The sequence below is a fragment of the Pseudophryne corroboree genome, chromosome 12 (assembly GCF_028390025.1).
Source record: "Pseudophryne corroboree isolate aPseCor3 chromosome 12, aPseCor3.hap2, whole genome shotgun sequence".
NCBI lineage: Eukaryota > Metazoa > Chordata > Amphibia > Anura > Myobatrachidae > Pseudophryne > Pseudophryne corroboree.
In genome coordinates, this window is record NC_086455.1 from 106,419,437 (window position 1) to 106,446,529 (window position 27,093).

Genomic DNA, 27,093 nt, shown 5'->3' on the forward strand with positions numbered 1-27,093 from the left:
TAGTTTGTAAGCTCATAAAGGTAGGGCCCACCACTCTCTTGTTCTTCAGTAGCACTATCACTAATGAAACTTTACCAGGCACAAGGGGACCCATCTACAGTGCGCTGTGACTCTTTGCTAAAGAGGAACCCACATTATCTCCATGGAACTGGTAAAATCCATCTATGGCTGGACTTTTTCTGACTCTCTAATAGGCCTATAGTTTATCAATACTGGCATCTCTCTATAAGTTTAAATGGGATAGGTTTTCTTCCCATAACCCAAAAATATATATAAAGATTTTGCTGTTAATTTTTATAATTAAGCATGGTTAATGAACCAATAGTTTATCGAAACACTATTTATTAATTTGTTTATTTGTTCTATTTATAGACAATTATCAAAATAAAGGTTTTCTTTATATAGATCCTTACTATTTGCATGATTGCTTGAATATCATATCTTTGTCTGTTTAGGTTTTATTGTGCGCTGTTTTATTGGTAATATTGGTCTACCTTTGTGTATTGTATTTATGGTCTGATACCCTGTTAAAATTTGAAAGGTTTACCATGTTCAGGCCTACGTAACTTTTGTGGTGCCTCTACAAATAATAATAATAATAAAAATAAATATAAATAATAATAACACTTTAAGCATTCACACACAATTACATGTACTGTATATGGCAAGTCTCAGCACAATTATGTGTTATCGTCGGAACGCACTTTGTATCTGTATTTCTGCAAGTGCGTCGAGCTCAGCATCAGTCCCCATGTGTTACACAGAATTTTTTTATTAAACTATAGACTAATATCTCTTTTTTTCCTGTTGGAGAGTGGTTCCCTTTTGTTAGTGTCTTTGGAACTTTATGGAGTGTGCGTGCATACCGTATGAAGGTGGTAGGATGTTTACCGAACAAACCACAACTTTGATACATAGACTTGTGATATTCTATGGAACTAAACTATGAATACATATAGACCCACTAATAGAAAGTTCTGTTAAATAGAAAGGTGTGCTCTGCTAAAAGACAGTAAAATACTCTTTACCAATGTCTTGTAGTAATAAGTAGGGGATGCTATATGAACTGGGTCTCCATCAGAAACACAGAACGAGAGAACATCTCCGCCTTGGTTACAAAATTCTGGCATAGGGATTAGCGCTAGGATCACCTTTCTATGGTGCAGTGACCTTAATACTGTGCTACTCCTTCAGCCATACATAGAAATAACACAAGTGGCTATTTGAGAAAGAGAAGTCATAAAGAGTAATTACGACATTTCTTGGTATCAGCACCTTCCTCCTGTGCAGCCCAAAATAAGCAACCATAGGCATAATTATTTTTGTTGGCCTAAGAAAGCAAAACGGTCCTGTCAAGGGTTAATAAGAGAGGTGCTCCTTGGAACTTTTGCAGAGAAGGGATGAATGGAGCAACACTGTGAGCAAATCTGGCTTGGCGACTCATTCTCCAATGCCGTGGTCGCTTGCTTGGGCCCTGGAAAAATGTGTTTCTTGCTTTTCCTTTAGGAACAGACGTCTCGTTGTGCTGAGACCGGCAATGCTGCTGAGAGAAAAATGTCTCCCCTCGGATGCTGCAGACAAAGAATAACACTGCTCCCTCCAGACCAAACACCGAGCCTTTGGTGTCAGACAGAGGTATGTGTTGTTCAGGGGTGATGTTTAGACACTCGTGGATGATGAGAGGAAACCGTCTCCTCGTTTCAAGGTATAAACATGACAGAATTAGCATTCTTGATTGCGCAGCTTCAGCCCAGTAGCTGGGGGAGCAACTCATACAGTTCTGCTATTGGACAGAAATATTACTATGATTGAATATATAGAATATGGACCTTAACCACTTAACTGCAATGGTCAGATCACATGCGACGTGTCGCCCCACCGTGTCCCCCAGTTTTTGACGAGGAGATCCGTTCTGGAGATGTGCATAATATAATATTTCAATATTTTTAAAAAATATTATTTTAAACTTTAATAAATAATACAAAATATTTTATGAACGGATTTGAAGGGAAAAATTGTCAGTTACAGTAAGTGGTTAAGCAGTTGTGACTATTAAATGATGGGATGCCGTACACACGGAATACAGGAAAACACATAACAGGAAAATAAAAGATGCATTAAAATAAAGAAACAAATTTTATGTGAGCTACACACCAACCACACACACATTTTATATATATATATATATATATATATATCTCTCAAAGGTAGAAGGCGGCACTCAGAGGCTTTCGCACTTTTGCAATTCCAAATAAATGCCAAAATGTGTTTATTGTGGGTCAACATTTCGGGAGCCGAACTCCCTTCTTCAGGACCCAGACCGCCTTTTGGACTATATATATAATTATTATTAACACTTTGTTATATAGCGCAGCAAATTCCATTGCGTTTTAAAACTGGACACAATTAGAAGACAAAACGGAGTAAAAAACAAACAGTCATAGAGGTAGGAGAGCCCTGCTCGCAAGCCTATATATATATATATATATATATATATATATATATATATATCTATACACACACACACACACACATGTATAGACATAGAAATATATTTGCACTCTGTTAGGCACTGCAGGCTCTTTGCGGTGCCCTATTAATGAAGGTCAATAATCATAATTATTGTTATTCGCCCTTATTTATATGGCGCCACAAGGGATCCACAGCGCCCATTACACAGTACATAATCAAATGAGCAAACAAGAAAACAGCACTTACAGTTCAAGACAATATAGGAAAGGTATAGAAAAAATAAGATTTTACTCACCGGTAAATCTATTTCTCGTAGTCCGTAGTGGATGCTGGGACTCCGTAAGGACCATGGGGATTAGCGGCTCCGCAGGAGACAGGGCACAACTAAAGAAAGCTTTAAGACTACCTGGTGTGCACTGGCTCCTCCCACTAAGACCCTCCTCCAGACCTCAGTTAGGATACTGTGCCCGGAAGAGCTGACACAATAAGGAAGGATTTTGAATCCCGGGTAAGACTCATACCAGCCACACCAATCACACCGTATAACTCGTGATACTATACCCAGTTAACAGTATGAAATATAACTGAGCCTCTCAACAGATGGCTCAACAATAACCCTTTAGTTAGGCAATAACTATAAACAAGTATTGCAGACAATCCGCACTTGGGATGGGCGCCCAGCATCCACTACGGACTACGAGAAATAGATTTACCGGTGAGTAAAATCTTATTTTCTCTGACGTCCTAAGTGGATTCTGGGACTCCGTAAGGACCATGGGGATTATACCAAAGCTCCCAAACGGGCGGGAGAATGCGGATGACTCTGCAGCACCGAATGAGCAAACTCTAGGTCCTCCTCAGCCAGGGTATCAAACTTGTAGACTCTTACAAAAATGTTTTAACCCGACCAAGTAACAGCTCGGCAAAGTTGTAAAGCCGAGACCCCTCGGGCAGCCGCCCAAGAAGAGCCCACTTTTCTCGTGGAATGGGCTTTTACAGAATTAGGGTGCGGCAGTCCAGCCGCAGAATGTGCAAGTTGAATCGTGCTACAGATCCAGCAAGCAATCGTCTGCTTAGAAGCAGGAGCACCCAGCTTGTTGGGTGCATACAGGAGAAATAGCGAGTCAGTTTTCCTGACTCCAGCTGTCCTGGAAACATATACTTTTCAGGGCCCTGACTACATCCAGTAATCCAGTAAAGTCCCAAGTAGCCGCAGGCACCACAATAGGTTGGTTCACATTAAAAAATGATACCACCTTAGGAAGGAATTGGGAACGAGTCCTCAATTCCGCCTTATCCATATAAAATACAGATAAGGGCTTTTGTATGACAAAGCCGCCAATTCTGATACACGCCTGGCCGACGCCAAGGCCCACAGAATGACCACTTTCCACATGAGGTATTATAGCTCCACGGATTTAAGTGGCTCAACCCAATGCGACTTCAGGAAACCCAACACCACGTTGAGATCCCACGGTGCCACTGGAGGCACAAACGGGGGCTGACTATGCAGCACTCCCTTAACAAAAGTCTGAACTTCAGGCAGTGAAGCCAGTTCAATTTTGGAAGAAAATCGATAGAGCCGAAATCTGGACTTTAATGGAACCCAATTTTAGGCCCATAGTCACCTCTGACTGTAGGAAGTGCAGAAATCGACCTAGCTGAAATTTCTCCTTTGGGGCCTTCCTGGCCTCACAGTACGCAACATATTTCCGCCATGTACGGTGATAATGGTTTGCGTTCACTTCTTTCCTAGCTTCAAATAGCGTAGGGATAACTTCCTCCGGAATTCCCTTTTCCTTCAGGATCCAGCGTTCAACCGCCATGCCGTCAACGCAGCCGCGGTACGTCTTGGAACAGACCGGTCCCCTGCTGCAGCAGGTCCTGTCTGAGCGGCAGAGGCCATGGGTCCTCTGAGATCATTTCTTGGAGTTCTGGTTACCAAGCTCTTCTTGGCCAACCCGGAACAATGAGTATAGTTCTTACTCCTCTCCTTCTTATTATTCTCATTACCCTGGGTAAGAGAGGCAGAGAAGGGAACACATACACCGACTGGTACACCCACGGTGTTACCAGAGCGTCCACAGCTATCGCCTGAGGGTCCTTGACCTGGCGCAATATCTTTGTAACTTTTAGTTGAGGCGGGACGCCATCATGTCCACCTGTGGCCTTTCCCAACGGTGTACAATCATTTGGAAGACTTCTGGATGAAGTCCCCACTCTCCCGGGGGGAGGTCGTGCCTGCTGAGGAAGTCTGCTTCTCAGTTGTGCACTCCGGGAATGAACACTGCTGACAGTGCTAACACATGATTTTCCGCCCATCGGAGAATCCTTGTGGCTTCTGCCATCGCCGTCCTGCTTCTTGTGCCGCCCTGTCGGTTTACATGAGCGACCGCCGTGATGTTGTCTGATTGGATCAGCACCGGCCGGTGTTGAAGCAGGGGTCTAGCCTGACTTAGGGCATTGTAAATGGCCCTCAGTTCCAGAATATTTATGTGTAGGGAAGTCTCCTGACTTTTCCATAGCCTTGGAAGTTCCTTCCCTGTGTGACTGCCCCCCAGCCTCGAAGGCTGGCATCCGTGGTCACCAGGACCCAGTCCTGTATGCCGAATCTGCGGCCCCCTAGAAGATGAGCACTCTGCAGCCACCACAACAGCGACACCCTGACCCTTGGAGACAGGGTTATCTGCCGATGCATCTGAAGATGCGACCCGGACCACTTGTCCAACAGATCCCACTGGAAAATCCTTGCATGGGACCTGGCGAATGGAATTTCTTCGTAAGAAGCTACCATCTTTCCCAGGGCTCGCGTGCATTGATGCACCGACACCTGTATACGTATTAGGAGGTCTCTGTCTAGAGACAACAACTCCTTGGACTTCTCCTCCGGGAGAAACCCTTTTTATCCTGTTCTGTGTCCAGAACCATACCCAGGAACAGTAGACGCGTCGTAGGAACCAGCTGCGACTTTGGAATATTCAGAATCCAGCCGTGCTGTTGTAGCACTTCCCGAGATAGTGCTACTCCGACGAACAACTGCTCCCTGGACCTCGCCTTTATAAGGAGATCGTCCAAGTATGGGATAATTATTTCGGCCATTACCTTGGTAAATACCTCGGTGCCGGGGACAGACCAACAGCAACGTCTGGAATTGGTAATGACAATCCTGTACCACAATATTGAGGTACTCCTGGTGAAGAGGGTAAATAGGGACATGCAGGTAGTCATCCTTGATGTCCAGTGATACCATGAAATTCTCCAGGCTTGCAATAATCGCCCTGAGCGATTCCATTTTGAACTTGAACCTTCGTATATAAGTGTTCAAGGCTTTCAATTTTAGAATGGGTCTCACCGAACCGTCTGGTTTCAGTACCACAACATTTTGGAATAGTAACCCCGGCCTTGTTGAAGGAGGGGTACCTTGCTTTCACCTGCTGGAAGTACAGCTTGTGAATTGCCGCCAGTACTACCTTTCTCCGAGGGCAGCCGGCAAGGCTGATGTGAGGTAACAGCGAGGGGGAGTCGCCTCGAACTCCAGCCTGTATCCCTGTGATACTATTTGCAGAACCTAGAGATCCACCTGTGGGCAAGCCCACTGGTCCCTGAAGTTCCCGAGACGCGCCCCTACCGCACCTGACTCCACCTGTGGAGCCCCAGCGTCATGCGGTGGATTCAGAGGAAGCGGGGGAAGATTTTTGATCCTGGGAACTGGCTGCTGGTGCAGCTTTTTTCCTTCTTCCCTTGTCTCTGTGCAGAAAGGAAGCGCCTTTGACCCGCTTGCTTTTCTGAAGCCGAAAGGACTGTACCTGAAAATACGGTGCTTTCTTAGGCTGTGAGGAAACCTGAGGTAAAAAATTTTCATCCCAGCTGTTGCTGTGGATACGAGGTCCCAGAGACCATCCCCAAACAATTCCTCACCCTTATAAGGCAGAATCTCCATGTGCCTTTTACAGGCAGCATCACCTGTCCACTGCCGGGTTTCTAATACCCTCCTGGCAGAATGGACATTGCATTAATTCTGGATGCCAGCCGGCAAATATCCCTCTGTGCATCCTTTATATATAAGACAACGTCTTAAATATGCTCAATGTTAGCACAATATTATCCCTGTCTTAGCGTATTAATATTATCTGACAGGGTATCAGACCACGCTGCAGCAGCACTATTTATGCTGAGGCAATTGCAGGTCTCAGTATATAACCTGAGTGTGTAAATACAGACTTCAGGATCGCCTCCTGCTTTTTATCAGCAGGTTCTTTCAAGGTGGCCGTATCCTAAGACGGCAGTGCCACCTTTTGACAAACGTGTGAGCGCCTTATCCACCCTAAGGGATATCTCCCAACGTGACCTATCCTCTGGCGGGAAAGGGTACGCCATCAGTAACTTTTTAGAAATTACCAGTTTCTTATCGGGGGAAACCACGCTTCTTTACACACTTCATTCATTCATCTGATGGGGGAACAAAACACTGGCTGCTTTTTCTCCCCAAAAATAAAACCCCTTTTATGTGGTACTTGGGTTCATGTCAGAAAATGCGTAACACATTTTTCATTGCCGAGATCATGTAACGGATGTTCCTAGTGGATTGTGTATATGTCTCAACCTCGTCGCCACTGGAGTCAGACTCGGTGTCGACATCTGTGTCTGCCATCTGAGGTAACGGGCTTTTTTTTGAGCCCCTGATGGCCTTTGAGACGCCTGGGCAGGCGCGGGCTGAGAAGCCGGCTGTCCCACAGCTGTTACGTCATCCAGCCTTTTATGTAAGGAGTTGACACTGTCGGTTAATACCTTCCACCTATCCATCCACTCTGGTGTCGGCCCCACAGGGGGCGACATCCCATTTATCGGCCTCTGCTCCGCCTCCACGTAACCTTCCTCATCCAACATGTCGACACAGCCGTACCGACACACCGCGCACACACAGGGAATGCTCTGACTGAGGACAGGACCCCACAAAGTCCTTTGGGGAGACAGAGAGAGAGAGAGTATGCCAGCACACACCAGAGCGCTATATAATGCAGGGATTAACACTATAACTGAGTGATTTTTCCCCAAATAGCTGCTTGTATACATATATTGCGCCTAAATTTAGTGCCCCCCCTCTCTTTTTAACCCTTTGAGCCTGAAAACTACAGGGGAGAGCCTGGGGAGCTGTCTTCCAGCTGCACTGTGAAGAGAAAATGGCGCCAGTGTGCTGAGGGAGAAGCCCCGCCCCTTTTTCGTCGGACTTTCTCCCGCTTTTTCTGGAATACTGGCAGGGGTAATTTTACATCTATATAGCCTCCAGGACTATATATGATGTAGATTTGCCAGCCAAGGTGTCATATATTGCCCTCTGGGCGCCCCCCCCCAGCGCCCTGCACCCATCAGTGACCGGAGTGTGAGGTGTACATGAGGAGCAATGGCGCACAGCTGCAGTGCTGTGCGCTACCTTGGTGAAGACCGAAGTCTTCTGCCGCCGATTTTCCGGACTCTTCATGCTTCTGGCTCTGTAAGGGGGACGGCGGCGCGGCTCCGGGAACGAACACCAAGGTCGGGTCCTGCGGTCGATCCCTCTGGAGCTAATGGTGTCCAGTAGCCTAAGAAGCCCAAACTACCACCTGTTAGGTAGGTTCGCTTCTTCTCCCCTTAGTCCCTCGCTGCAGTGAGTCTGTTGCCAGCAGATCTCACTGTAAAATAAAAAACCTAAATATACTTTCTTTCTAGGAGCTCAGGAGAGCCCCTAGTGTGCATCCAGCTCAGCCGGGCACAAGAATCTAACTGAGGTCTGGAGGAGGGTCTTAGTGGGAGGAACCAGTGCACACCAGGTAGTCCTAAAGCTTTCTTTAGTTGTGCCCAGTCTCCTGCGGAGCCGCTAATCCCCATGGTCCTTACGGAGTCCCAGCATCCACTTAGGACGTCAGAGAAACAGGGTTTAGGTGCCATCAAAGAGAGTATGGAATATAATCGGCCCTACACACTGGCCAACATCACTGCACGATATGAATGATCTCGTTCATTAATGAACGAGATAACGTTCATATCGTGCAGTGTGGAGGCACCAGCGATGAACGATGTGCGGCCCCGCGCTCTTTAATCGCTGGTGCCCCGTCGGCTGTGCATGCAGGCCAATATGGACGATCTCGTCCATATTTGCCTGCAGTTCTATGGAGCCGTGTGACGGGGGGAGTGAAGTAACTTCACTCCCCCCGTCACAGCCCCCCCGCTGCCGAGTCGCCCGTCTGCCGTATCAGCGGTCGGGCAGCTCGGCGGCACATCGCCGAGTCTGTAGGGCCCATGAGATAGTGTAAGTAAGAAAAGGAAAGGCACAAGAGGAAAGAAGTCCCTGCTCTTGCGATCTTACATACAATCTAAATTATAATACACATCCAACAACTCACCTACCATGAAGGACTATGACTAGTTCATTTAGTCGTTTGACAACTGAACGGCCATTTCCAATATGGTATGCACTCTTCATCTCTTATATAACCTGTACATGTTGATGTCTGTATTGTGTCTCTATTAATCCCCTCAAAACACCCCAGCATTTGGATGTAAAAAAATTACACAATTGTGATAACAGACCTTTTAAGCATACATGGGCTCAGTATTAGCCACTTGTGATGCTTTAATAAAAATACAGTAGATGTGCCACAAAATAATCAAATGTTTATTCTTTAGTGAAGCAAATAATAAGATTTTACTAACCGGTAAATCTATTTCCCGTAGTCCGTAGTGGATGCTGGGGACTCCGTAAGGACCATGGGGAATAGACGGGCTCCGCAGGAGACTGGGCACTCTAAGAAAGATTTAGTACTACTGGTGTGCACTGGCTCCTCCCTCTATGCCCCTCCTCCAGACCTTAGTTAAGGAAACTGTGCCAGGAAGAGCTGACATTACAAGGAAAGGATTTTGGAACCCAGGGTAAGACTCATACCAGCCACACCAATCACACCGTATAACTTGTGATAAACTTACCCAGTTAACAGTATGAACAAACAACAGAGCATCAACCAATGGATGCCAACATAACATAACCCTTTATTAAGCAATAACTATACACGTATTGCAGAAAGTCCGCACTTGGGACGGGCGCCCAGCATCCACTACGGACTACGAGAAATAGATTTACCGGTGAGTAAAATCTTATGGATGCTGGGGACTCCGTAAGGACCATGGGGATTATACCAAAGCTCCCAAACGGGCGGGAGAGTGCGGATGACTCTGCAGCACCGAATGGGCAAACACAAGGTCCTCCTCAGCCAGGGTATCAAACTTGTAGAAGTTTGCAAAGGTGTTTGAACCCGACCAAGTAGCAGCTCGGCAAAGCTGTAATGCCGAGACCCCTCCTTCCTTGTGGAATGGGCTTTCACTGATTTTGGATGCTGCAATCCAGCCGCAGAATGAGCCTGCTGAATCGTGTTACAGATCCAGCGAGCAATAGTTTGCTTTGAAGCAGGAGCACCCAGCTTGTTGGATGCATACAGGATAAACAGCGAGTCAGTCATCCTGACTCCAGTCGTTCTGGTTACCTAAATCTTCAAAGCCCGGACTACGTCAAACAGCTTGGAATCCTCCAAGTCACAAGTAGCCGCAGGCACCACAATAGGTTGGTTCAAATGAAAAGATGACACCACCTTTGGCAGAAATTGCGGACGAGTCCGCAATTCTGCCCTGTCCATATGGAAAACCAGATAGGGGCTTTTACATGACAAAGCCGCCAATTCTGACACACGCCTAGCCGAAGCTAACGCCAACAGCATGACCACTTTCCACGTGAGATACTTTAGCTCCACAGTCTTAAGTGGCTCAAACCAGTGGGATTTCAGGAAACCCAACACCACGTTAAGATCCCAAGGTGCCACCGGTGGCACAAAAGGGGGCTGGATATGCAGCACTCCCTTAACAAACGTCTGAACCTCAGGCAGTGAAGCCAGTTCTTTTTGAAAGAAAATGGATAGGGCCGAAATCTGGACCTTTATGGACCCTAATTTTAGACCCATAGTCACACCTGACTGTAGGAAGTGCAGGAATCGACCCAGCTGGAATTCCTCTGTAGGGGCCTTCCTGGCCTCACACCCAATCATATTTTCGCCATATACGGTGATAATGCTTTGCTGTCACGTCCTTCCTAGCCTTTATCAGCGTAGGAATAACTTCATCCGGAATGCCTTTTTCCACTAGGATCTGGCGTTCAACCGCCATGCCGTCAAACGCAGCCGCGGTAAGTCTTGAAACAGACAGGGCCCTTGTTGCAACAGGTCCTGTCTGAGAGGCAGAGGCCATGGGTCTTCTGTGAGCATTTCTTGCAGTTCCGGGTACCAAGTACTTCTTGGCCAATCCGGAACAATGAGTATTGTTCTCACTCCTCTTTTTCCTACAATTCTCAGCACCTTTGGTATGAGAGGAAGAGGAGGAAACACATAGACCGACTAGAACACCCACGGTGTAACTAGTGCGTCCACAGCTATCGCCTGAGGGTCCCTTGACCTGGCGCAATATCTTTTTAGCTTTTTGTTGAGGCGGGACGCCATCATGTCCACCTGTGGCAGTTCCCATCGATTTGCAATCTGAGTGAAGACTTCCTGATGAAGTCCCCACTCTCCCGGGTGGAGGTCGTGCCTGCTGAGGAAGTCTGCTTCCCAGTTGTCCACTCCCGGAATGAACACTGCTGACAGTGCGCTTACGTGATTCTCCGCCCAGCGAAGAATTCTGGTGGCTTCTACCATCGCCACCCTGCTCTTTGTGCCGCCTTGGCGGTTTACATGAGCCACTGCGGTCTGATTGGATCAGAACCGGTTGGTCGCGAAGCAGGGTCTCCGCTTGACTTAGGGCGTTATATATGGCCCTTAGTTCCAGGATATTGATGTAAAGGCAAGTCTCCTGCCTTGACCACAGCCCTTGGAAATTTCTTCCCTGTGTGACTGCCCCCCACCCTCGGAGGCTTGCATCCGTGGTCACCAGGACCCAGTCCTGAATGCCGAATATGCGACCTTCGAGAAGGTGAGCACTCTGCAGCCACCACAGGAGAGACTCCCTGGCTCTGGGGGATAGGGTGATTAACCGATGCATCCGAAGATGTGATCCGGACCACTTGTCCAGTAAGTCCCATTGGAAGGTCCTCCTATGGAATGGCCTCAAATGATGCCACCCTCCTTCCCAGGACTCGAGTGCAGTGATGCACTGACACCTGTTTTGGTTTTAATAGATTCCTGACCAGTGTCACGAGCTTCTGAGCTCTCTCTATCGGGAGATAAACCCTTTTCTGGTCTGTGTCTAGGATCATGCCTAGGAGAGGCAGATGAGCTGTAAGAACCAACTGCGACTTTGGAATATATAGAATCCAGCCGTGTTGCCGTTTCACTTCCAGAGAAAGTGATACGCTGTTCAGCAACTGCTCTCTTGATCTCGCTTTTATGAGATCGTCCAAGTACGTGATAATAGTGACACCTTGCTTCCGCAGGAGCACCATCATTTCCGCCATTACCTTGGTGAATATTCTCAAGGCCGTGGAGAGACCAAACGGCAACGTCTGAAATTGATGAGGTGGATAAATGGGGACATGAAGGTATGCATCCTTTTTGTCCCGAGTCACCATAAAATCTCCCCCTTTCAGGCTTGCAATAACCGCTCTTAGCGATTCCATCTTGAACTTGAACCCTTTCAGGTATATGTTCAGGGATTTTAAATTCAATATGGGTCCGACCAAACCGTCTGGTTTCGGGACTACAACATGGTCGAATAATAACCCCCTCCTTGTTGAAGGAGGGGAACCTTGACCACCACCTGTTGAAGAAACAATTTGTGAATTGCAGTTAACACTGTTTCCCTCTCGTGGGGGGAAGCCGGCAGGGCCGTCGGTGAGGGGGCATCTTCTCAAAGTCCAGCTTGTATCCCTGAGACACAATATCTATTGCCCAGGGATCTAACAGGGAGTGAACCCACTTGTGGCTGAACTGACGAAGGCGTGCCCCCACCGGGCCTAGCTCCGCCTTGCGGTGGATTTTTGTAGAGGCCTGGGAGGACTTCTGTTCCTGGGAACTAGCTGTGTTGTGCAGCTTCTTTCCTCTGCCCCCGCCTCTGGCAAGAAAGGACGCACCTCGGACTTTCTTGTTTCTTTATTCGAAAGGCTGCATTTGATAATGTCGTGCTTTCCTAGGCTGTGCAGGAATATAAGGCAAAATATCAGAATTACCAGCTATAGCTGTGTAGACCAGGTCCGAGAACCCTTCTCCACACAATCCTCAGCCTTCCACATGCCTCTTAAGTCGGCATCATCTGTCCATTGCATATTCTACAGGACACGTCAAGCAGAAATCGACATAGCTTTGACTCTAGGACCCAGTATACTCAAGTCTCTTTGGGCATGTTTTATATATATATATATATATATATATATATCACTTAAGACAGCATCTTTAATATATATATATCTCTATATATACATATATATATATATATATATATCTATATATCTATATGCATACTAGGGTCTCAAACTCTGCTGATAAGGTACCTGTCCACGCTGCCACAGCGCTATAAACCCATGCCGACACAATCGCCGGTCTGAGTAGTATACTAGAATGTGCACGCTATCTGCAGGATCCCTGAGAATAGCTAGTGCTACCTTCTGTGCAAACAGGACACCCTAGGGGAAGATTCCCAACACATCCTGGCCCTAGTGGGGAAAGGATACTGTCTGAGAATTTTTTGTGGGAAGCTGCAGTCTCTTGTCTGGAGATTCCCGCTCTTTTTCCTCATGAGAGGAGGGAAATTTACCTCAGCTTTCTTCCCCTTAACATGTGTACCCTTGTGTCAGGGACAAATGAGTCATCAGTGATATGCAAATCATCTTTTATTACAATAATCATATATTGAATACCTTTCAGCCATCTTGGCTGTAACTTTGCATTATCGTAGTCGACACTGGAGTCAAACTCCGTGTCGATATCAGTGTTTATTATTTTGGATAGCGAGCATTGTGAGACTCTGAAGGTCTCTGTGACACAGGGACAGACATGGGTATATTTCCTGTCTGTTCTCTAATCTTTTGTGCAATAAATTCACCTCAGCACTTACACATATCCAAACAGGTGTCGGCGTTGTCGACGGAGACACCCTCTCACACACATATTTGCTCTATCTCCTCCTTAGGGGAGCCTTTTACCTCAGACATGTCGACACACACGTATCGACACACCACACACACAGGGGATGCTCTATTTGAAGACAGTTCCCCCACAAGGCCCTTTGGAGAGACAGAGAGAGAGTATGCCAGCACACACCCCAGCGCTATATGACCCAGGAATCACACAGTAACTTAGTGTTAACCCAGTAGCGGCTGTATATATTGTTTTTACGCCAAATTTATGTGCCCCCCCTCTCTTTTTCACCCTCTCTATCGTGCTTCTGCAGGGGAGAGCCTGGGGAGCTTCCTCTCAGCGGAGCTGTGGAGAGAAAATGGCGCTGGTGAGTGCTGAGGAAGAAGGCCCTGCCCCCTCAGCGGCGGGCTTCTCCCGCGATTTTGTGTAAAATTAATGGCGGGGGCTTATGCATATAACAGTGTCCAACTGTATATATGCTGATTTTACCAGGAGGTACTTAATTGCTGCCCAGGGCCCCTACAGTGACCGGAGTGTGTGGGTTAGTGTGGGAGCAATGGCGCACAGCTGCAGTGCTGTGCGCTACCTCATGTGAAGACAAGAGTCTTCTGCCGCCGATTTCGATGTCTTCTTGCTTCTGCCGGCTTCTGTCTTCTGGCTCTGCGAGGGGGGCGGCGGCGCGGCTCCGGGAACGGACGACCAAGGTTCAGATCCTGTGTTCGAACCCTCTGGAGCTAATGGTGTCCAGTAGCCTAAGAAGCGCAACCTAGCCGCAGTTAGTAGGTTTGCTTCTCTCCCCTCAGTCCCTCGTAGCAGAGAGTCTGTTGCCAGCAGAAGCTCTCTGAAAATAAAAAACCTAACTAAAATACTTTCTTATTAGCAAGCTCAGGAGAGCCCACTAAAAGCACCCAGCTCTGGCCGGGCACAGATTCTAACTGAGGTCTGGAGGAGGGGCATAGAGGGAGGAGCCAGTGCACACCAGTAGTACTAAATCTTTCTTAGAGTGCCCAGTCTCCTGCGGAGCCCGTCTATTCCCCATGGTCCTTACGGAGTCCCCAGCATCCACTAGGATGTTAGAGAAAATAAGATTTTACTTACCGATAAATCTATTTCTCGTAGTCCGTAGTGGATGCTGGGGACTCCGTCAGGACCATGGGGATTAGCGGCTCCGCAGGAGACAGGGCACAAAACTAAAGCTTGAGGATCAGGTGGTGTGTACTGGCTCCTCCCCCTATGACCCTCCTCCAAGCCTCAGTTAGGATACTGTGCCCGGACGAGCGTACACAATAAGGAAGGATATTGAATCCCGGGTAAGACTCATACCAGCCACACCAATCACACCGTATAACTTGTGATCTAAACCCAGTTAACAGTATGACAAACGTAGGAGCCTCTGAACAGACGGCTCACAACAATAACAACCCGATTTTTTTGTAACAATAACTATGTACAAGTATTGCAGACAATCCGCACTTGGGATGGGCGCCCAGCATCCACTACGGACTACGAGAAATAGATTTATCGGTAAGTAAAATCTTATTTTCTCTGACGTCCTAAGTGGATGCTGGGGACTCCGTCAGGACCATGGGGATTATACCAAAGCTCCCAAACGGGCGGGAGAGTGCGGATGACTCTGCAGCACCGAGTGAGAGAACTCCAGGTCCTCCTCAGCCAGGGTGTGCCCCTGACCAAGTAGCAGCTCGGCAAAGTTGTAAGCCGAGACCCCTCGGGCAGTCGCCCAAGATGAGCCCACCTTCCTTGTGGAATGGGCATTTATATATTTTGGCTGTGGCAGTCCTGCCACAGAATGTGCAAGCTGAATTGTACTACACATTCAACTAGCAATCGTCTGCTTAGAAGCAAGAGCACCCAGTTTTTTGGGTGCATACAGGATAACAGCAAGTCAGTTTTCCTGACTCCAGCCGTCCTGGAAATCTATATTTTCAGGGCCCTGACAACATCTAGCAACTTGGAGTCCTCCAAGTCTCTAGTAGCCGCAGGTACCACAATAAGCTGGTTCAGATGAAACGCTGACACCACCTTAGGGAGAAACTGGGGACGAGTCCGCAGCTCTGCCCTGTCCGAATGGACAATCAGATATGGGCTTTTGTGAGACAAAACCGCCAATTCTGACACTCGCCTGGCCGAGGCCAGGGTCAACATCATGGTCACTTTCCATGTGAGATATTTCAAATCCACAGATTTGAGCGGTTTAAACCAACGTGATTTGAGGAATCCCAGGACTACGTTGAGATCCCACAGTGCCACTGGAGGCACAAAAGGGGGTTGTATATGCAGTACTCCCTTGTCAAATTTCTGGACTTCAGGAACTGAAGCCAATTCTTTCTGGAAGAAAATCGACAGGGCCGAAATTTGAACCTTAATAGACCCCAATTTGAGGCCCATAGACACTCCTGTTTGCAGGAAATGCAGGAATCGACCGAGTTGAAATTTCTTCGTGGGGCCTTCCTGGCCTCACACCACGCAACATATTTTCGCCACATGTGGTGATAATGTTGTGCGGTCACCTCCTTCCTGGCTTTGACCAGGGTAGGAATGACCTCTTCCGGAATGCCTTTTTTTTTTTTTCTTAGGATCCGGCGTTCAACCGCCATGCCGTCAAACGCACCCGCGGTAAGTCTTGGAACAGACATGGTACTTGCTGAAGCAAGTCCCTTCTTATCGGCAGAGGCCCTGAGTCCTCTGTGAGCATCTCATGAAGTTCCGGGTACCAAGTCCTTCTTGGCCCATCCGGAGCCACGAGTATAGTTCTTACTCCTCTACGTCTTATAATTCTCAGTACCTTTGGTATGAGAAGCAGAGGAGGGAACACATACACCGACTGGTACACCCATGGTGTTACCAGAACGTCCACAGCTATTTCCTGAGGGTCTCTTGACCTGGCGCAATACCTGTCCAGTTTTTTGTTCAGGCGGGACGCCATCATGTCCACCTTTGGTCTTTCCCAACGGTGCACAATCATGTGGAAACAACTTCTCGATGAAGTCCCCACTCTCCCGGGTGGAGGTCGTGCTGAGGAAGTCTGCTTCCCAGTTGTCCACTCCCGGAATGAAAACTGCTGACAGTGCTATCACATGATTTTCCGCCCAGCGAAGAATCCTTGCAGTTTCTGCCATTGTCCTCCTGCTTCTTGTGCCGCCCTGTCTGTTTACGTGGGCGACTGCCGTGATGTTGTCCCACTGGATCAATACCGGCTGACCTTGAAGCAGAGGTCTTGCTAAGCTTAGAGCATTGTAAATTGCTCTTAGCTCCAGTATATTTATGCGGAGAGAAGTCCCCAGACTTGATCACACTCCCTGGAAATTTTTTCCCTGTGTGACTGCTCCCCAGCCTTTCAAGCTGGAATCCGTGGTCACCAGGACCCAGTCCTGAATGCATAACTGTGGCACTTTAGTAGATGAGCACTCTGCAGCCACCACAGAAGAGACACCCTTGTCCTTGGAGACAGGGTTATCCGCTGATGCATCTGAAGATGCGATCCGGACCATTTGTCCAGCAGATCCCACTGAAAAGTTCTTGCGTGAAATCTGCCGAATGGAATCGCTTCGTAAGAAGCCACCATTTTTCCCAGGACCCTTGTGCAATGATGCACTGACACTTTTCCTGGTTTTTGGAGGTTCCTGACTAGCTCGGATAACTCCCTGGCTTTCTCCTCCGGGAGAAACACCTTTTTCTGGACTGTGTCCAGAATCATCCCTAGGGACAGCAGACGTGTCGTCGGAGACAGCTGCGATTTTGGAATATTTAGAATCCACCCGTGCTGTCGTAGAACTACTTGAGATAGTGCTACTCCGACCTCCAACTGTTCTCTGGACCTTGCCCTTATCAGGAGATCGTCCAAGTAAGGGATAATTAAGACGCCTTTTCTTTGAAGAAGAATCATCATTTCGGCCATTACCTTGGTAAAGACCCGGGGTGCCGTGGACAATCCAAACGGCAGCGTCTGAAACTGATAGTGACAGTTTTGTACCACGAACCTGAGGTACCCTTTGTGAGAAGGGCAAATTTGGACATGGAGCTAAGCATCCTTGATGTCCAGGGACACCATATAGTCCCCTTCTTCCTGGTTCGCTATCACTGCTCTGAGTGACTCCATTTAGAATAGGTCTCACCGAGCCGTCTGGCTTCAGTACCACAATATAGTGTGGAATAATACCCCTTTACTTGTTGTAGGAGGGGTACTTTGATTATCACCTGCTGGGAATACAGCTTGTGAATTGTTTCCAATACTGCCTCCCTGTCGGAGGTAGACGTTGGTAAAGCAAACTTCAGGAACCTGCGAGGGGGAGACGTCTCGAATTTCCAATCTGTACCCCTGGGATACTACTTGTAGGATCCAGGGGTCCACTTGCGAGTGAGCCCACTGCGTGCTGAAACTCTTGAGACGACCCCCCACCGCACCTGTTTGTACGGCCCCAGCGTCATGCTGAGGACTTGGCAGAAGCGGTGGAAGGCTTCTGTTCCTGGGAATGGGCTGCCTGCTGCAGTCTTCTTCCCTTATCTCTATCCCTGAGCAGATATTATGGGGACGAAAGGACTGAGGCTGAAAAGACTATGTCTTTTTCTGCTGAGATGTGACTTGGGGTAAAAAAGGTGGATTTTCTAGCTGTTGCCGTGGCCACCAGGTCCGATGGACCGACCCCAAATAACTCCTCCCCTTTATACGGCAATACTTCCATGTGCCGTTTGGAATCTGCATCACCTGACCACTGTCGTGTCCAGAAACATCGTCTGGCAGATATGGACATCGCACTTACTCTTGATGCCAGAGTTTCGCATATATAGAAATGCATCTTTTAAATGCTCTATAGTCAATAAAATACTGTCCCTGTCAAGGGTATCAATATTTCCAGTCAGGGAATCCGACCAAGCCACCCCAGCGCTGCCCATCCAGGCTGAGGCGATCGCTGGTCGCAGTATAACACCAGTATGTGTGTATATACTTTTTAGGATATTTTCCAACCTCCTATCAGTTGGCTCCTTGAGGGCGTCCGTATCTGGAGACGGTAACGCCACTTGTTTTTATAAGCGTGTGAGCGCCTTATCCACCCTAAGGTGTGTTTCCCAACGCGCCATAACTTCTGGCGGGAAAAGGTATACCGCCAATAATTTTCTATCGGGGGAAACCCACGCATCATCACACACTTCATTTAATTTATCTGATTCAGGAAAAACCACATGTAGTTTTTTCACACTCCACATAATACCCTTTTTTGTGGTACTTGTAGTATCAGAAATATGTAACATCTCCTTCATTGCCCTTAACAAGTAACGTGTGGCCCTAAAGGAAAATACGTTTGTTTCTTCACCGTCGACACTGGAGTCAGTGTCCGTGTCTGTGTCTGTGTCGACCGACTGAGGTAAAAGGACGTTTTAACGCCCCTGACGGTGTTTTAGACGCCTGGACAGGTACTAATTGGTTTGCCGGCCGTCTCATGTCGTCAACCGACCTTGCAGCGTGTTGACATTATCACGTAATTCCTTAAATAAGCCATCCATTCCGGTGTCGACTCCCTAGAGAGTGACATCACCATTACCGGCAATTGCTCCGCCTCCTCACCAACATCGTCCTCATACATGTCGACACACAAGTACCGACACACAGCACACACACAGGGAATGCTCTGATAGAGGACAGGACCCCACTAGCCCTTTGGGGAGACAGAGGGAGAGTTTGCCAGCACACACCAAAAACGCTATATTATACAGGGACAACCTTTATATAAGTGTTTTTCCCTTATAGCATTTTAATATATATATACATATCGCCAAATAAGTGCCCCCCCTCTCTGTTTTAACCCTGTTTCTGTAGTGCAGTGCAGGGGAGAGCCTGGGAGCCTTCCCACCAGCCTTTCTGTGAGGGAAAATGGCGCTGTGTGCTGAGAAGAATAGGCCCCGCCCCCTTTTCGGCGGGCTTCTTCTCCCGTTTTTCTGAGACCTGGCAGGGGTTAAATACATCCATATAGCCTCCAGGGGCTATATGTGATGTATTTTTAGCCAGAATAAGGTATTATACATTGCTGCCCAGGGCGCCCCCAGCAACGCCCTGCACCCTCCGTGACCGTTGGTGTGAAGTGTGTGACAACAATGGCGCACAGCTGCAGTGCTGTGCGCTACCTTCATGAAGACTGAAAAGCCTTCTGCCGCCGGTTTCTGGACCTTCAATCTTCAGCATCTGCAAGGGGGGTCGGCGGCGCGGCTCCGGGACGAACCCCAGGGTGAGACCTGTGTTCCGACTCCCTCTGGAGCTAATGGTGTCCAGTAGCCTAAGAAGCCAATCCATCCTGCACGCAGGTGAGTTGAACTTCTCTCCCCTAAGTCCCTCGATGCAGTGAGCCTGTTGCCAGCAGGACTCACTGAAAATAAGAAACCTAAAAACTTTTTCTAAGCAGCTCCTTAAGAGAGCCACCTAGATTGCACCCTGCTCGGACGGGCACAAAAACCTAACTGAGGCTTGGAGGAGGGTCATAGGGGGAGGAGCCAGTACACACCACCTGATCCTAAAGCTTTAGTTTTGTGCCCTGTCTCCTGCGGAGCCGCTAATCCCCATGGTCCTGACGGAGTCCCCAGCATCCACTTAGGACGTCAGAGAAATATATATTTTTATTTTAGATTTTAATATTTACCATATTAAAACACAAAACCAAAACATTTTTTTTTTTAAATATGACGGTTTATTAGAGCAGGACACCTGGTAATCAGAGTGGTACCGAAAAAAGCAAAAAGAAACTCACTTGTGGTACAGGTTGCTTGGTAAATAAGGAAATGCTAGCACTGCAGCCCAATTGGGTGTAAACAGATTACGCATGACAGTACCTCCTCTACACCTCCAAAAAAGAATCCTTTTAAAAGGCTGTAAAACATTTTTAACTTTGTACTGTTTATGCTGCTTGCCACCTTTGTCTTTTTCCTTATCTATTTCAGTTCGATTTTTCTACTTTATTGTTATTTTATTTTTATGTTTCCGGTAAATCCTTTTCTCGTAGTCCACATAGGAGGCTGGGGTCCACATTAGTACCATGGGGTATAGACGGGTCCACCAGGAGCCATTGGCACTTTAAGAGTTTGAGAGTGTGGGCTGGCTCCTCCCTCTATGCCCCTCCTACCAGACTCAGTCTAGAAACTGTGACCGAGGAGACGGACATCTTCGAGAGAAGGATTTTACACAGATAGTGTCGAGATTCACACCAGCTCACACATACAAGGCACATCAAGCTAACTAGCTTGAAACTCAGCAACCGCTGAAACATTACTTACCAAGTGACAATGCAGTACTCAAGTAAAACTAAGTTGTACTGAACCAAATAACGATAACAGGAAAACTAAGCGCTGGGCGGGCGCCCAGCATCCTCTACGGACTACGAGAAAATGATTTACCGGTAGGTAACCAAAATCCTATTTTCTCTTATGTCCTAGAGGATGCTGGGGTCCACATTAGTACCATGGGGATATACCAAAGCTCCCAGAACGGGAGGGAAAGCGTGGAGGCTCCTGCAGAACAGATAGACCAAATGTCAGGTCCTCAGAGGCCAAAGTATCGAACTTGTAGAACTTTGCAAACGTGTTCGACCAAGACCAAGTTGCTGCTCAGCAAAGTTGTAATGCCGAGACACCTCGGGCAGCCGCCCATGAAGACGCCACCTTACAAGAAGAGTGGGCATTAACAGACGTAGGACACGGCAATCCCGCCATAGAATACCCATGCTGGATAGTGAACCTGATCCAGCGAGAGATCGTCTGCTTAGAAGCAGGACACCCAATTTTCTTGAGATCATACAGGACAGAGAGTCAGATTTTCTGTGACGAGCAGTCCTCCTCACATAGATTTTTAGAGCCCTTACAACATCTAAGGACTTTGATGAAATTGAGGAATCAGTCGCAACTGGCACCACAATAGGTTGGTTGATATGAAATGCCGACACAACCTTCGGAAGAAACTGCTGACGTGTCCAAAGCTCAGCTCTGTCTTCATGGAAGATCAAGTATGGGTTTTTACATGACAAAGCCCCCAACTCCGACACACATCTAGCAGAAGCTAAGGCCAACTCCGACACACCTCTAGCAGAAGCTAAGGCCAACAAAGTGACAGCGTTCCACGTGAGAAACTTGACCTCAACCTCCTGTAGACGCTCAAACCAGTCCAACTGGAGGAACTGTAACACCACATTAAGATCCCAGGGTGCCGTAGGAGGTACAAAGGGAGGTTGGATGTGCAGAACTCCCTTCAAAAAAGTCTGAACCTCAGGGAGGGCAGCCAACTGTTTCTGGAAGAAAATGGATAGGGCCAAAATTTGGACCTTTATGGATCCTAAGCTCAGGCCCATATCCACACCTGTTTGCAGGAAGAGGAGAAAACGTCCCAGTTGAAACTCCACCGTAGGAAACTTCTTGGACTCACATCAAGATACATATTTTTTCCAATACGATGGTAATGTTTTGACGCTACTCCTTTCCTAGCCTGTATCAGGGTAGGAATAACCTTGTTCGGAATGCCCTTCCGAGCTAGTATCTGGCGTTCAACCTCCATGCCATCAAATGTAGCCGTGGTTAAGTCTTGATAGGTGAATGGCCCCTGCTGCAGCAGGTCCTCCCGAAGAGGAAGAGGCCTCGGCTCTTCTAACAGTAGATCCAGAAGATTCGCGTACCAAGCCCTTCTTGGCCAGTCCGGAGTAATGAGGATTGCCTGAACTCCTGTTCTCCTTATGATTTTTAGGACTCTTGGAATGAGTGGAAGTGGAGGAAACACGTACACCGACTGGAACACCCACGGAGTCACTAGGGCGTCCACCGCCACTGTTTGCGGGTTCCTTGACCTGGAACAATACCACCGAAGCTTCTTGTTGAGATGAGAGGCCATCATGTCGATTTGGTGTACGCCCCAAAGATCTGTTACCTCCTTGAACCCCTCCGGATGGAGACTTCACTCACCTGGTTGGAGATCGTGTCTGCTGAGGAAGTCCACTTCCCAGTTGTCTACTCCCGGAATGAAGATTGCTGACAGCGCCAACGCGTGTTTTTCTGTCCAGAGGATGACTAAGGTCACCTCTGACATTGCAGCTCTGCTCTTCGTTCCGCCCTGTCGGTTTATGTAAACCACTGTCGTTACATTGTCCAATTGCACTTTAATGGCCCGATTTCTCAGAAGTTGGGCCACTCTGAGAAGACCGTTGTTGATGGCTCTTCGTTCCAGAATGTTTATCGGCAGGCCGGCTTCTAGACTTGACCACCTTCCTTGGAAGGTTTCCCCTTGAATGACTGCGCCCCAGCCCCGGAGACTTGCATCCATGGTGAGAAGGATCCAGTCCTGAATCCCGAACCTGCGGCCCTCCAGAAGGTGAGGTAGTTGCAACCACCAAAGGAGTGAAATCCTGGCCCTTGGTGACAGACGTATCCTCTGGTGCATATGCATATGGGATCCCGACCACTTGTCCAGGAGATCCAGTTGGAAAGACAGAGCATGAAACCTCCAGTACTGTAGAGCCTCGTAAGAGGCCACCATCTTTTCCAGAAGGCAAATGCACTGATGAACCGACAACCGGGCTCGCCTCAGGACATCCAGGACCATTGTTTATACCACCAACGATTTTTCCTCTGGAAGAAACACCCTCTGCACTTTCGTGTCGAGGATCATTCCCAAAAAGGACAACCTCCTGGTTGGTTCCAAATTTGATTTTGGAAGATTCAGGATCCAACAGTGTTCCCTGAGCAGGTGGGTCATGAGAAGAATGGACTGTAACAGCTTCTCCTTGGACGATGCCTTTATCAGCAGATCGTCCAGATATGGAATTATGTTCACCTCCTGTCTGCGGAGGAGAACCATCATTTCCGCCATCACCTTGGTGAATACCCTTGGTGCTGTGGAGAGGCCAAATGGTAAAGCCTGGAACTGATAGTGACAGTCCAACAGTGCGAATCGGAGATAAGCCTGATGCGGCGGCCAAATCGGAATGTGGAGGTATGCATCCTTGATATCCAGGGATACCAGGAATTTCCCCTCTTCCAGACCTGAGATCACCTCCCTTAGAGACTCCATTTTGAACTTGAACTCCTTCAGACAGGGATTTAGCGATTTTAGGTTCAGAATGGGCCTGACCGAACCATCCGGTTTCGGTACCACGAAAAGGTTTGAATAGTAACCCTTGTTTTGCATATAAGAAGGGACAGGAATAACCTGTGCCTCCACCAACTTCTGGACGGCTGCCTGCAGGACCGCCCTGTGTGCCAGCAAAGCTAGCAAGCCTGTATTCAAGAATCGGTGAGGAGGGAGATCTTGAAATTCCAGCCTGTACCCCTGGGACACGATATCTTGCACCCAGGGATCCAGGCCGGACGACACCCAGCTGTGACAGAAATGCCTGAGTCTCGCTCCCACCGGCCCCACGGGCGGGGCGTGCAGTCCACCGTCATGCGGAGGACTTCGGCGTACCTGAAGCAGGTTTCTGTTCCTGGGAATCTGCAGCAGCAGGTTTCTTGGATTTGGGCCGACCTCCCCTAAAGAAGGTGTTGGACGGTCTGGCCTTTCGTGGCTTGGCAGCCCGAAAGGCTGTGATGCAGTTGAAGAAAAGGGTTTCTTCGTAGCAGGTGCAGCTGAGGGAAGAAAAGGTGACTTACCCGCTGTCGCGGTGGAGATCCACGCATCCAACGCTTCCCCAAAGAGAGCCTGACCTGCGTAGGGTAGGGTCTCCACACTTCTCCTGGATTCCGCGTCGGCAGACCACTGTCGAAGCCACAGTCCTCGACGAGCTGAAACAGACATGGAAGAAATTCCTGCAGCCATGGAACCCAGGTCTTTCATGGGTTCTACCATAAATCCTGCCGAATACTGAATGTTACGCAAAAACAATTCAACATCAGATTTATCCAAATCTTCAAGTAACGTGACTGACCACTTTACTATAGCTTTGGCAATCCAGGCACTGGCAATAGTAGGATGTAGTATAGCCCCTGAAGCCGTGTACATGGATTTGAGCGTATTATCAATTTTACGATCAGCCGGCTCTTTCAAGGCAGTGGATCCTGGAACCCGTCAACAATCGGCGGGTTTTCCCATTTTTTCCTATCCTCCACAGGGAAAGGAAACGCCACCAGGACCCTTTTCGGTATCTGGAATTTTTTCTCAGGGTTTTCCCAAGCTTTTTAAAAAAATAGGATTTTAATACCTACCGGTAAATCCTTTTCTCTTAGTCCATAGAGCAGTGGTTCTCAAACTCGGTCCTCAGGACCCCACACAGTGCATGTTTTGCAGGTAACCCAGCAGGTGCACAGGTGTATTAATTACTCACTGACACATTTTAAAAGGTCCACAGGTGCAGCTAATTATTTCACTTGTGATTCTGTGAGGAGACCTGCAAAACATGCACTGTGTGGGGTCCTGAGGACCGAGTTTGAGAACCTGTGCCATAGAGGATGCTGGGGTCTCCATTAAAACCATGGGGTATAGACGGGATCCGCAGGAGACATGGGCACTTTAAGACTTTGAAAAGGTGTGAACTGGCTCCTCCCTCTATGCCCCTCCTCCAGACTCCAGTTATTGGAACTGTGCCCAGGGAGACGGACATTTCGAGGAAAGGATTTATTGTTACACTAAGGTGAGATCCATACCAGCTCACACCTCAAGCATACTGCACAACGTGGCATTCAAGAGAACACAAGCCAACGGCATGAACAATTGCAGCAACATGCTGACAATAAATGTAACACAACATGTGTGTAACCACAACTAATAACTGCAGACTGGGACGGGCGCCCAGCATTCTCTATGGACTAAGAGAAAAGGATTTACCGGTAGGTATTAAAATCCTATTTTCTCATACGTCCTAGAGGATGCTGGGGTCACCATTAGAACCATGGGTTTATACCAAAGCTCTAAAACGGGCGGAAGAGTGCGGATGACCCTGCAGCATTGATTGACCGAACTTAAGGTCCTCATCGGCCAAGGTGTCAAACTTGTAGAACTTTGCAAATGTGTCTGACCACAACCAAGTAGCTGCTCGGCAAAGCCGCCCAGGATGAGCCCACCTTTCTAGTGGAATGGGCCTTTACCGATTCCGGCAACGACAATCCAGCCGTGGAATGAGCATGCTGAATCGGGTTACAGATCCAGCGTGCAATGGTCTGCTTGGAAGCAGGACACCCAACCTTGTTGGGAGCCTACAGGACAAACAGAGCCTCTGTTTTCATAATCTGAGCCGTTCTGGTGACATAAATCTTCAAAGCTCTGACCACATCCAGAGATTTTGACTCGGCGAAGGCGTCAGTAGCCACAGGCACCACAATAGGCTGGTTCACCACAATAGGTTGGTTCTACCTTCGGTAGAAATTGTTGACGTGTCCTCAATTCACCTCTATCTTCATGGAAGATCAAATAAGGGCTCTTGTGAGACATGGCCGCTAACTCAGACACCCGCCTTGCAGATGCCAAGGCCAACAGGATGACCCCTTTACAAGTGAGGAATTTCAACTCCACCTTCCGGTAAAGGTTCAAACCAATGTGATTGAAGGAACTGCAACACCACATTAAGGTCCCATGGTGCCACTGGAGGCACAAATGGAGGTTGGATGTGCAACACGCCTTTCACAAAAGTCTGAACTTCTGGAAGGGAGGCCAAGTGTTTCTGAAAGAAAACCGATAAGGCTGAAATCTGAACCTTAATTGAGGCCAATTTTAGGCCAGCATCCACACTTGCTTGTAGAAAATGGAGAAAACTTCCTAGCTGAAACTCTTCCGTAGCAGCCTTCTTGGAATACACACCAAGAAACAGATTTTTTCCAAATACGGTGGTAATGTTTAGACGTTACCCCTTTTCTGGCCTGAATAAGTGTGGGAATGACTTCACTGGGAATACCCTTAAAGGGCTAGGATTTTGCGCTCAACTGCCACGCCGTCAAACGTAGCCGCGGTAAGTCCTGATACACGCACGGCCCCTGTTGTAACAGGTCCTTGCACAGAGGAAGAGGCCAAGGGTCTCCTATGAGTAATTCCTGAAGATCTGGATACCAAGCCTTCCTTGGCCAGTCTGGGACAGTGAGGATCGCCCGGATCTTTGTTCTTCTTATGATCTTTAGAACTTTTGGAATGAGAGGAATTGGAGGGAATACATACACCAACTGAAACACCCATGGTGTCACCAGAGCATCCACTGCAATTGCTTGAGGGTCCCTTGACCTGGAACAATATTTCTGAAGCTTCTTGTTGAGACGAGAAGCCATCATTCCTACTTGAGGAACTCCCCAACGACCTGTCACCTCTGCGAGACTTCTTGGTGGAGGCACCACTCTCCTGGATGGAGATCGTGTCTGCTGAGGAAGTCTGCTTCCCAGTTGTCCACTCCTGGAATGAAGATCGCTGACAGAGCGCTTGTATGCTTTTCTGCCCAGCGGAAAATACTTGTGGCTTCTGCCACTGCCACTCTGCTTTTCGTTCCGCCCTGACGGTTTATGTACGCTACTGCTGTTACATTGTCCGACTGGATCAGTACAGGCAGATCTCGAAGAAGTTGTTCCACTTGCAGAAGGC

At 48.0% G+C, this 27,093-nt stretch overlaps 1 protein-coding gene and 1 long non-coding RNA gene across 6 annotated transcripts in view; one reads left to right on the plus strand and one right to left on the minus strand.

Annotated features, from left to right (window-relative positions):
* Window positions 1-27,093, minus strand: part of MIPOL1 (mirror-image polydactyly 1) — a 921,515-nt gene that overhangs the window by 295,790 nt on the left and 598,632 nt on the right. The window lies entirely within an intron of this gene.
* The window catches only part of LOC134980861 (uncharacterized), a 199,385-nt gene continuing 173,685 nt past the window's right edge, over window positions 1,394-27,093 (plus strand). Inside the window, exon 1 of the long non-coding RNA XR_010190482.1 lies at window positions 1,394-1,635. This is a non-coding gene — a long non-coding RNA (uncharacterized LOC134980861). The remainder of the gene's footprint in view (window positions 1,636-27,093) is intronic.